Source organism: Lutzomyia longipalpis, chromosome 2, assembly GCF_024334085.1.
Source record: "Lutzomyia longipalpis isolate SR_M1_2022 chromosome 2, ASM2433408v1".
Taxonomy (NCBI): Eukaryota; Metazoa; Arthropoda; class Insecta; order Diptera; family Psychodidae; genus Lutzomyia; species Lutzomyia longipalpis.
Window position 1 is genome coordinate 23,644,694 of NC_074708.1, and position 12,722 is coordinate 23,657,415.

The 12,722-nt window shown below is 34.4% G+C and overlaps 1 protein-coding gene across 2 annotated transcripts in view; it reads left to right on the top strand.

Annotated features, from left to right (window-relative positions):
• LOC129789596 (irregular chiasm C-roughest protein-like) overlaps positions 1 to 12,722 on the top strand; it is a 130,586-nt gene that overhangs the window by 53,721 nt on the left and 64,143 nt on the right. For both annotated transcript variants that reach the window (XM_055826521.1, XM_055826525.1), the window contains exon 2: positions 6,386 to 6,433. The gene's annotated coding sequence lies outside the window, so the exon portion shown is untranslated. The remainder of the gene's footprint in view (positions 1 to 6,385; positions 6,434 to 12,722) is intronic.

Here is a 12,722-nt window from a genome sequence, read left to right on the forward strand (position 1 = left end):
AATTATAGTTTAGCTAGGTCAATTAAGTCTGGAACATGAAGGGAGAACTGACTATCTAGACTACTAGTTGATTCTATTATTATTTTCTTTAATGTTCTTGATTGATGTTAAACAGTCACAATTAGATCATTTGAGCTTTTAACTGATATTCTTGTTTGGAAAGCTCCAAAGCTATGGATATTGAAGCCGTGTTTTTAAAATTAAATTTCTTTTCAATTTAAAGGACATGAAAATGAGTTTTAAAATGAGTTTTGAGACGAGGTTACGATTTTTATATTCGAGTTAAGATATTACAACTAAAACTTGACATTCTTCTTCTAACGATAAATTTTTTTTTCAAACGTTGATCTTTCTTTTGTTTTACGTTCATTTTAACGTCTGACGTTTCTTTTCATATGTTTGAAATTTTTAATCGTTTGAAAATTCTACTTTTTATAATATCCAATGAATTTTATTCCAGAAATAATTTCTTTTATCCTCATGAAAGAAAATCTGAATCTTGTGACCTTTTAGGGAGTACTTAAACATCAAAACACCCTCCCTGTCTAGATATCTGAAAAGCTTATTTAACGATAAGCTTTAATGAAATGAAATTTCAGTTAAATAATTTTAGTAAAAAATTGAAATTAATTAAATGTTTGAATACTTTTGTCGCACACTGTATTTTTTCTTTTATTCTTTGCATCACAGGAAGAGTATGTATGTTGGAAGCTACCTGAATAAAATTCTCAATATTCCTAAAATCGTGAAGAATGGAATAGATCCGTATTTTGAGATAAAGAAATTAACTTGTCTTACGATCTTTCCATTGAAGATGTTGCCTTACATGGCAACACATTGGCATATTTTTATGTACAGTTTCCCTCTCAATTCATCTGCAGGTGTGATTATCACGGTGTAGTTATGTGCAAAATAAATCCATAGTGGATGCAAAACAGTTTCACACACAACAACGTACATACATATATGTATGTATATTCATTCGAATATATTCTGCATCTTTTATGGTATACTCTTCAATTTTATTGTGCTTAACCATTTTGGTGGTGGAATTGCAGTAAATGGCGAATGAAGGGGCTTTTTGGGAGACAGATTGAAGTACTTTAAGTGACGACTATCGAGGATAATCGTGGTCATGAAATTTTAAGGGGGGTTGGTTTGGTACGATTATGTGACCGAAACACATTCACCATCAGCAATAATAGGGAAGCTTTATTTATTGTCCATTGCAGTGTTGGCAATAAATATACACTTTTATTCATCACTGTAGTGTGAGGAAAAGTGCTTCCTGAATGTTGGGTTTCCTTTTTTGCCCCCAAAAAAATTCATATGCCCAATCTACCACAGAGAGAGAGAGGAATTTTTGGTGAGGCCCCACACAAACATTTTGAATAAAAATTGTGTGCAGTATTTGATGGTACAAAAGTTTTTATTGTGCCATTGAGGAAAATGCTCAAACATGACTGGGAAAAAGTAAAATGAACAAATTAAAATTTGCTGGTACATTGTGTTGAACCACATGGTGGAGATTTTTATTCCTTCCCACAGTTATTCAATGTTGTGTAAACATTTTAGAAAAGTTATATGGGCAACATTTTTCTTCTTGGGAAACACATAAAAAATTCATTAAAAATCCATCATTGGAACATAAACGTCCTTTTTTTCTTACTCAGGGTGTATATATCCGTCAAACCCCACCAACTGGATGAAGTACGGGCAAAAGATGCTACTGCCGCACACTGAGAATAAACTTCCATTTGAGGAAGCAATTTGGTACTTGAAGAAAAAGACAAGAGGTGCACACAGAGTTCTCGAGTTTCCTGTTTGGGATTCCTTTTCATTTCACTCAAAACGTTTTGCAAATCACCCACTGTAACCTTCCCGCCACAAGTTCATTCACAAAATCATGCTTGCAATCGTCCAAAATGTTGCCTCTCCTTGTACTTATCCATCATAGACCCTCTGTATACCTACCTACTTACTTGTAAGAGTCATTTTCAGTCCCTCAAATTGGTGTTTTGACTCTGGTAAACTCGGCAATTAAACTGAAAAGAGAATCAAATTGCTTAATCATCGCATCATCTCCCAGCATCACCTCATCCTTTCGTTTTGGTTTTGTGTAACATGAGAAACCAACTCTCTAGGTTCTCACCGTCCAAAGCCCGAGTGACGAATTTTCTTAACATGTTGTGCAATGTAACATCAATTGCTTACACACATGTTCCTTCCACCATGATATTTTCTCTCAATTGACGAGATGGATCAATGGGGTTTGTGGAAGAAACTGACTGAGAAAACTACAAGAAAGAAGCAAAAAATGAATAAGCAGACATACACTGTAAACCCTCAATGGGGTACACTGAAGATCATTGTGTTCTCACAGACAAAATCTTGATGAGAACAAAAAGTTCCATATTGCATAAAAATACTAACAAAAAAGGCATTTTTCTTAAAAATTGCTTTAAAAAAATAAAAGAATTAACAACTTTCACAATACAGCAACTTTGAAAGAAAAATTAATTCAGAATTTAGACGTGACTTCATCAGCTATATAGCCATATATCTGTTCCCTCTTAACATGTAAAAACCTTATGTAGGAATTCAAAAATTTCCTGTTTTATTGCACTTTTAAGAATATTATATACATTACTGTGAACAAATCCGATCTTGTTAGATTTTATTTGAAAAAAAAAAGATGAAAATGCAATTTAAGACCTTGTAAACATACAAAACACGAGAATTTTGTAAAAGTGCTACATCTCACACTTCAATAAATTCACCTAAACTGATCAATTTCGTCTCGCAAAGTGTCAAGAGAACGGAAAGTAGCATTACGAATGACTCTCAGCAGTGCTGAAGGAAACTTTGTGCTTCAAATTATCTGTTTTTTTGTACCTATCGTCTAGAAATTTTTTTCACAGCAAGGTTTTTCATTCACTCGCCGCGATGTGAAGGAAGCCTTTCCTAAAAAGCCAAAAAAAGGGTTTTACGAAAGACTTGAAAATGTAGAGGAAATTGTTGAAAGAAAAACTTACATGGCACCACACATATGTACATATGTATGTATATAGTTAATTAATATTGCAGAGTCATGATTGCATTTGAGGGTCTGTGTGTCGTTTTTATTATAAAGCTATTCCGTGGATTTTTACGACATTCAAGTCTTTTTAGGGGTCTTGCGGCATCTCTTTTTTTGCCCTTCCACATCTCTTCGGTCGATGTGACGATAATGGGTCCTGCGGTCCAACTTTTCTCAAACAACTCCAGGCCCATTAACTCAACATCTGGAGATGGTCTCTGATTCCCTCATACATACATACATATATGTACGTATGAATAATCCTGATGTTCCCATTTATATCCCTGCATTCGACATTTTTTGTCCGCAACCTCAAATGACATTCATTGCGCATATAAAAATATTTCCTCTCATCTGTAATGAACACTCTGGCGGAAAAAAGGCGCACAGAGAGAATATTTAAATATAATGCTCCGAAAAAAAATGATATATGCTGAATAGATGCATAAAAAATATGGCATGTCCCAGAATGATTGATTTCTGTTTATGGTGCAGTGAGACAATCGATGAAAGCTTAATTAATAGGATGGATGCTGCAGCAAATTAATAAAAGTCCAATCTACATAGACATATATTAATCACTTTAAGGGCACTCAGTGAGTTATGATGTGTTGAATATGAATTTCCATCATTTTCCCCTTCATTTAATATTCCACATTTTTATCATGAGAAAATGCAACAAAAAAATTAATTCAAATAAAAAGTTAGTAGCAAAAAGAACGAAATATCCGCAACATTTTTATTTGTTCACATAAGCAATCTCTTGTCATGTCCTCAATATAGCGTTGCTGCTTGGACCATTGAGAGCCATATTTCATGATTTTATCTTCATCCCCTGGTCGAGTTTATCGAAAAACTTACAACTCGGATGCAGCAACAATGAAGGACCATGAAAAGTGAAGAGAAGAAAATAATTGTCTCCACATCTTAATAAATGCCCTTCCTGCCATTCCTATCTCAATTCAAGTTCTTTGAGGACAATATTATACCTGTTTATCTTTCACGCAGCTTTTGTATACGCCGAGGAAATAAAAGGCATTTGATTGGACTTAAACTTGGGAACAATCATGAATTGAAAGTATTAACGCAGATTTGTCCATTGTACTCTAGCTATAGTACATTTAGCGCATAAAAATGGCATAAAAAGTTTTTGTTTTCATAAAATTTAAATGGATTCGTTTAAAGAAAGCATTTTAGAGCTTCTTGTGTTAGAAATAAAAAAAAATCTTCTAAAGAATTTTTAAGTCGGACTACGCGAGTTTTTTTTCTACAAAATTAAAGAGATTAAAACATTAGTGACTCATGGTTGTAGAGTTAAACTTGAAAATCTGGAAAATATGCTTCAAATACATAAATCAATGATTTTTGCTTTTATGCTCTTTTCTATGTATTTTATACAGGTATGTACTGAGAAAACATAACTCGTAAGAAACATCTTTACTTCACATTTTTTCGTTAATAATTTATTCATTTTCTAGTAATTTTTCACCTGTAATACCTGTTCTAGGAAGTTGCTTTAAAAAATGTCTATATGATGTTGAAAAGACGCTAGGTCAGCTTATCTATGTACAATATAGATAGGAATATATGTACATTATAAATGAAGAATTTTATTATATTAATAAACTAATGCAATTTCACTCTCCCATCATTAAATATACTTTTCTTCGCGTAGTCGTTGAATCAATTTCCTGTGCCACTGAAATCTAATTCAAGGGGCTATTCAAAAATACCTAAATGATTATATTGAGGTTAAAATTAAGAATATAATAAAAAATTAAGAAAAAAAACATGAAAAATAATGAGTTCTGTATTCAAAAACAATTTTTTTTTATCATTTTAAAACTACAGAATCAGTCAATTTTATTTTCTTTTCCTTACAAAATTCTTATTCTTGTACATAATTTTCCAATATAACAAACCTCTTAGAGGAGTTTTATTGAACCGACGACGGTGATAGTGACAATGGCAAATGAGAGGAAAGGATGGAGAACAAATTATACAGTTCAGGTTCTTGTGAGCTTATTTATCAATTTCTTTTCTACATCATTGCTCTGCTTTTTATTGAATTCCTTCATTTTACTTTAACTTGAAACTCTTCAGCTGCCATTGCTATATCTTCCTCCAGGCTTCTAGCACTGAGATAGATGAGGTAGAACACAAAAAAACGATCATATAGATGAGAATTAAAACATGTTGTGTCTTCATTTGAATATTGAATGTAATCTTCCCATATGTGTGCGAATCTACCCAGCAACGCGGTAAAAATTCCAAGTGAGAGATGCTGTTGGTGAAAAAAAAAAGAAATTGTGAAGTGAAAAAGAAGCGGAAAATGTTCTTTTCATCAATGAAACGCGTAAAAAAAACATCACCAAATAGTCATCACAGGAGATTGTGAGGCACAAAGGAAATAAAGAGTATATTGAAGAGTTGTAATGGGGAGGAGGCGGAAAAATCAACAATCCAATTTTACATGCAACAAAGAACATAGGGAGATATGAAAGAAAAAGAAGTGAAGAGGAAGGATAAAAAGCACGAATGAATGTAAAGAGCTTATCTACAGTATTTTCCTTTTTTGTTCTTCCGACTTTTTTTTGCGCTCTTCCTCGATTTGGTTCAAAGCTCAATAAGTTACTTACCACTTCTTGTCCTCATAGTCGGTCACTTCATCTGCCATATCCTCCATCTATGTATGTATGATACTGGGCCACTCGCTAGAAGTCACACATTTTGGTACTTTTCACCCATGAAACTTTATGCTCTTTCTTGCACACCACGACGTCCGCACTTTAAACAGCATCCAATTTAATTGGAATTGCGTCTCTGTGATGTTTCTTGCATAAAAACTTGTTCAGCAAACATATGCCAAACTGGTCGAGCTCATCCTGTCTTCCTTTGGAGCTCTTTCTCTTCGTCATTGCATATGGGTAACAATTTTAAATGCCACAATTTTCGCCAAAAATCTCTTATACATATATTTTTTCTCTGTCGCCTCCCAATCAATTTCCATGTTCAGTTCAGCCATGCGATAGATTACCCTAGACAGAAATCACACAACGAAGAAGAACACTGAAAATTGAAATTTCAAAATGAAATAAAAGACTACAAAAAAGTCCCTGATATTCCATGCGAATATGGATCATTGAACTTTTCACTTTGCCGTGGAACCTCTATGTATGATTTGCCAAGTCAACACAGGGTGGTTCGTTTTTAGCATAAAATCTATTCATTTAGACGGTTATGACTCAAACTTTTAGAATTTGTAAAAAAGAAATATTCTAAAAACATTCTTTTATTTATTTTCAGATATCTTGAATAACATGATTTGGACAAATTGAGTGAATAATAAAATAGGTAAGTTAATTTTCTTTTATTACTCGATATTAATCTTGTCATTTAGGCCCATTGAATGCTCAAACAGAATTAAATTATTTTCCTTCACCAATATATGGAATGGAATTCATGATCGATATTTTACGATTTTGAAAACTTTATGTATGCAATTTCTGCAATGGTAAATTTCATTTTTTTCGCACGTAAAAATTTGATAAATACAACAGATATACAATTTTTTAAAGTAAGAGCAATAAAATAGACTAGATTTATAGCCATAGTATTGCAGTTAACATGAATTTTTTCCATCACGTTAATGTTCCTCTCTTCGAAAATCTATTTTCGTTACTACATATGTACACTTATCGGAATTTTATGGTTTCCCTTTACCTGTGAATAAATGTTCCCTAAATATAGCTGCTTTAGCGATGGTTCCTAAGCAATTCATTTTGGTCTTTAAGTTTCACATACAGCCCACGTTCAATTAAGTAATTGTTTCTGACTAAAAATAAGACAAATGAGAGCCATTCCCTTAAGAGGAATTTCTTTTATCTTTCACTTACATATACCTCCAAAAACCGCTGTGAGTTTTGTTCACAAAGACGAACTACCCTGTGGGGTTTCTGCTTTCACTGTTCATACGCAAAAAAAATGATGGAAAATAACATGACAGGGCAGCAATTACGCGTGATATTCTAAAGACAGCACCAAATAAGCTGAGAAGGGAGGAATTTTCTGTCTGGAAAGGCCCGCGCTCTGCTTCTATGCGAAACCGTCAAGATGAAAAGACTTTGGATGGGGGATTTTCCTTCACATGCAAAATTCTTTTTTTCACACACAAAAAAACTTTCGTTATCTACGGGATTTATAAAGCTAATTGTTCTCGCGTCATTCTATTTTCCGACTCCCCCACAAAATTGGCTGCAATTGAGGGGAGCGCCTGCAATTACTCCCTTCCCCCGAAAAACTTTGTGACCCTCTTACACGAAGAGGTATCAATTATTCCTCATGGCAATGAAAGTTTGTGAAGAACTATTTCCTCAGCTCATACCATCACATTTAATCGTCACTTCCCCTTGGCTTTTTTCGGCATCGATATAAACTCAGGAAATCTCTTTCTCTTGCACCACTCTCAAGAGAACATTTTTCCCGTCTTAAATAACGACTTTCAGCTGACGACTTCTCCCCCCAGCAGAGTTTATTTTTGGGGACAGACACCCAAGAAAATATGTGTGTCTGAAAATAAGGATGGGATCACATATATACATAAACTTTTTTTTGCAAAAAAAAACCGGCACAACAATTTTAAAATAATTCTAATTGGCGGCATCCCGTAGACTTTCTCAAGTGATTTTCTTCTCTCCTTTTTCACCATCGACAATTTCTTCATGTGCCGATGGTATTTTTAGCCTTCCATATTGCTGTGTAAAGTCTCGCTAATATGTCGCAATCATTGTCTCTCAATGTCTCGTCTTCAAATCTATATTTGGCAAAAAGAAATGACATACAAAATTCTTCCATCGGGCTTTTTGGAACGCCTTTTTCTAAGACATTTTCAAACAATATCATACCATTTTGTGCCCACGAACAAATTACAATCAATTTATGTGTACAATAAAAAGACATTTTTTACTGAGACACGGAGGGCGTGCAAAGAAACCGCCTCATTTGAAAATTTATTTAATACCCTATTTTATTTCAATATTAGAACACTTTATTGCAGAGCAAAGAATTGAGATTGATTTTGATATATATTCAAATTATATTGCCGTATTTCCTGGGTTATTGGAGGCAATCTTTTGGGGACAAAGGCGTTCTGTTGAGCTAAAATAAAGCAATTGAGACGCCATCACATAAGAAAAAAATATTAGTTTACATTTTTAACTTCTTACTCAAATACGCACCATCAACTCTAAAATACAGCATTTTAGCAAATTAAGAAGTTTTAAAAACTCTTGAGGAAAGTTTAATAACTTACTTATTAAGAGAAACTACCTAATTTTTGCATAATTACTACGCCGAAGGTGTTTTGCGAAAAGTACAATTTTCTAATACATATTCCAAAATGAAATTAATCTTAAGATTGTTTCACAAAATTGAATAAACTTCACAAGATCACAGAGTGAAAATTTACATCAACGTTTCATTTACATGGAAAACTTAATAGAAGAGTTTCATAGCTTATAGCCTGAGTTATAACATCAACAATTCCTAACATTAATATACATTTTCTTCATTGTTAAATTTCAAATTGGATATTAAAATGTGTGCAGCGTTTTATACCGCATAGTTCTCGTTTTTTTTACATGATTCTTTCCCGTCTTTGATTGTTTAATTTGGGATCTAAGGAATTTTTGCAGCACATTGTCTTTGATATATTTCTCATATAAGATTCTGATGGTGTCGTCGTGAATTTACGATAACAGTTTGATTTCTTTGTTCACCACTCAATGGCTTTTTATTAAATATATATATCCCTTCATACGGCTTCATTTTTGCCACAATTCTTGAGATTGAATTTCTCCCGCCAGAACACTTTACGTCATGACTGAGGAGGAAAAAAAATAAACTAGATGTAATATTTTTCTGTATTATGTTTGAGTGTTGATTTTTTCACTTGTGTGCGCCACTTCTGATGCTGCCGACTGCAACATTCAATTGCCAATTCCCGGAAAATTACTGCTAGTGACTTTTGCGTGATAAATGTTTTCGAAAAGGTACCATTCAGAGCACGGAGGATGCAAAAAAGGTACCCTCTCGCAGGATGCGCAACCAGAAGAATTGGCGTACTGTGCCAAAAAAAAATCCCAGCATCGAATGGCGGGGGATTTGATGGCGAAACACCTTTTGCTGCGATGAAGTTAATCGGATCCACTGACCCAGGCCGTCAGGAGGGAGAGAGGAGCAAGGAGGATGATGGTGCACTTCTGAACCACGATGATGATGTGAGATGCAGAGGCAGGTGTTGGTATATTATGGGGTCCAATTTGCAAGAGCGAAATGAGAAAAAGAGAAGACCAACATCTCATGTTACCTGGGCCCGGTGATGATGCTGAAGAACTTGATTCCAATGCTGGTCTCCTCAGCAAACCGCAACACTACGTTACCCAGAAGTCCTCCGATGGCGCGCAGTTTCATTTTTCCATCCCAGAACCTCCACTCTTCGTGCTGCGGTTGCATCAGCGTGATTTTTTGTATCACCTTCTTATACATCATTGACCTGAGCATCATTAAACAACAAACATCGTCTTTCGCCCCACCTTACCTGCACTTGTGGAGCTTCTCTGACGTACCTCGTTTTTTTTTTGTACATCTCCACCAACTTCTTGCCTGATCTATCATTCCGTCTGCTCGCGGACTCTTCATATTTATTGAATATTTTACAATCTCACATTTAACGCATTTTTTTTTTGTTACCGCGTTCACATTCTTTGACAACCATTTGGGACTTAATTTAGAGACACTTTTCTTTTATAGTGAAAAAAATTATAATTTACGAATATACTTCTATTACACCTGGCTGAGTTAGGAACTGATGTACGTTCTTAGTGTTAAAATCTATTTACATTTAAATCTTCTACAACTTTTCGTTTACTATCAATAGCAGTGACTTCTTCAATAAAACTCTCAACACTTTTTCATAGCTTTAAAAAAAGGGTGCCTTTTTGCTTCACTCCTGAATCCACGAAATTCAATTAAATAATTTACTGGGTGGTGAATAAAATTTATTGTTGATCTGCTGTAGGGAATACATATATGAAAAGACACGAAAAGCTGGAAGAAAGCGCAGAAAAGAGGCGACAACCCATCACAAAGGAAGCCAATAAACTTTTTTTTTAACTCAACCACACAGCGTTGTTTCACCTCTCGCGAGAGTCTATCTATGAAAAGTATAATCAAAGATTTCGTGAGAGATGGCCAAAGTGACAACAAAAAATTGAAGAAGCCACCAAATTATTTCTCGATGAAATCTCACTGGAGATTTATCATCTCTAATATCTTTATATACACCTATATACATTATTTATATATGGAGAGGAATTTTCTCCAATTCCTCGCTAAAGATTTGGAGATTATTATGCGGTATACAGCGTTGTACTATATATATGGAGTGTATTTAAGTTAAAAAAAATGTCAGTCTCTTTGTCCAACTGTAAATTCCATTTGGTACTATAATTAGTTAAAAAATTTATAAAATTCTTCTGAAATTTCCAAGTGCAGATGGCAAAAAAAAATCCCTCCATTTGAGATTGTTGTAATTTAATGTCGCCCCGAGAAATTGATTGATGAGTTGTGATACTTCAAACCTTCAAAGCCATTTATTATGCAAAATTACCTCAAGTGCAAAATTGAGACAAGCGATTCAATTACGGCTTATTGATCTTTCCATTTTAGGAAAATTGGTGTGCCTTATTAGAGATTGTGTTTCACAACCAGTTGCAGATTTTCATTTGAAAAAATATTCAAAGGGGGTAATCAATGGTTTTATAAATTCATGGTTAACCTGCACTAAACTCCTAAATTTCTATGGTTTGTAGTATTGTTTAGTTTTTCAAATACTATGTATTTAAGCGAAGTGAGTCTGTAGAAAATCTGATTATATGTACATATATGTACAATATACAAAATTGTCTAACCCTTCCGTGATCGTATACAATATAAAAAAAATAAAATCTTTCGAAATTTTCTTCACGATATTTTCTTTATAGGTGCTCTCCAAAATTTCTCACAACCTTTTGTCAGTCAAAATGTCATTTTTAGCCCCTACAACGTAATTTTAACGTATTTCCAACTTAAAGTAATAATTAAATTAATTAAAATTCTGGAATATATAACTTTTTTGTTTAGATCAGCGTTTCTAATTTAAAAATTATTAAACAATGTTCTGGATCATAAAAGATTCATAGAAAAATAACTTAGAGTTCAACCTAAATTGATTGAAAATGTCACGCGTCTAACATCCCTTGACCCCTCCTACCGAGGTGCAAGGCCAGTAGCACTGCGCACCCCTTTGATCCAACAAGAGGGCATGGAGAGTCAAGGAATGAGTGGCTTCAACGCAAAGAGAAATCAATAGAAACAACAGATGGTCCATGAGGTAGGTGCATAGCACATGAGTTGAGAAACACGTCGTAAAATTAATCTGCACTCTATCGAATTGATTTAATGGATTCCTCATCACCAAGTCTTCTCACTCGGGCATGCTACAAATTGATTTAATGCGACTCCCCATTTGTACCCACGATGGAACTTCAAATGCAAGAAGGAGCTTTCGAGCAACCAAACTGTGAAGAAAAAAGAAACTCCCTCGGTGTAAGATATAAAATTGGCATAAAAAGTGACGTTTGGGTTGTTTTATGGACACCATTTCAACTTGTTAATCAATGATGATGCCACCTAGAGTTAAGATTTCGTGAAAAAGAGAGGAAATCATGAATTATCAACACGCTTTCCACACATCCTCAAAAGATGGATGACAAATTAAAATGCCTCCAATTGTAATTTGAGATTGGGGCTCATTGCGTGAGGCCTTGTCCGGGTACTCTTCACAGCGTTTTTGTTGTCTGTTTTTCCCCCTCAAATCTTTGATTTGTGTTGTATCTTCTTGGGGTCTTTGGATAAGTAAAGAACACATAACTCGCTACATTATTTATCGGAGACAACACGAAACTATCTTTATCCTCCTTTCACTTCTACATTAAATGTAATTTTCAGAATAAATACGATACATTTCGTGGCATGGGCAAGAGAGGATGATGACCGATTGAGGTGAAAAACACAAATTTCCCATCTTGTCTTATTTCTTTCTCAATGGGGCGGGGGGATTTCATGTATAAAGTAGAATTATTTGGGTCGTCCCTAATGACCCACAAAATTGTCGGCTTCCTGGGCTAGAGGTGAGGCTTTTTTGCCCGTAACTCAATTCAATGTTCTTGTGTGTTGGATTGAAGGCTGTCGGTTTTGTACCTTCAACATAAACGCAGGTTCACTTTTCCTCCTCCATAATTCTTTCTTCTATTTTTTTTCTCACCCAAATGCAGCGATTAGTCTCCATATCGCCTTCCCCAAAACATCAGTAGAGAAGTATCTAAAGAAGAGCCACAAATTGAATGACGGTAGAGATATCAGGTGGATTCGAAAATTAAGTGATAGAATGATACATTTTCTTTATAGTTAAACAAGAAAAATCATTTAAATTATTTGGATAGAATTTTTCTCTATCTCATTATTTTCCACTCGATATGTTTGGTGTGTCTTTGCCTAGAATTTGGGAGACATTTAGAAAAACTTTCTAATCGTCTTACAGTCA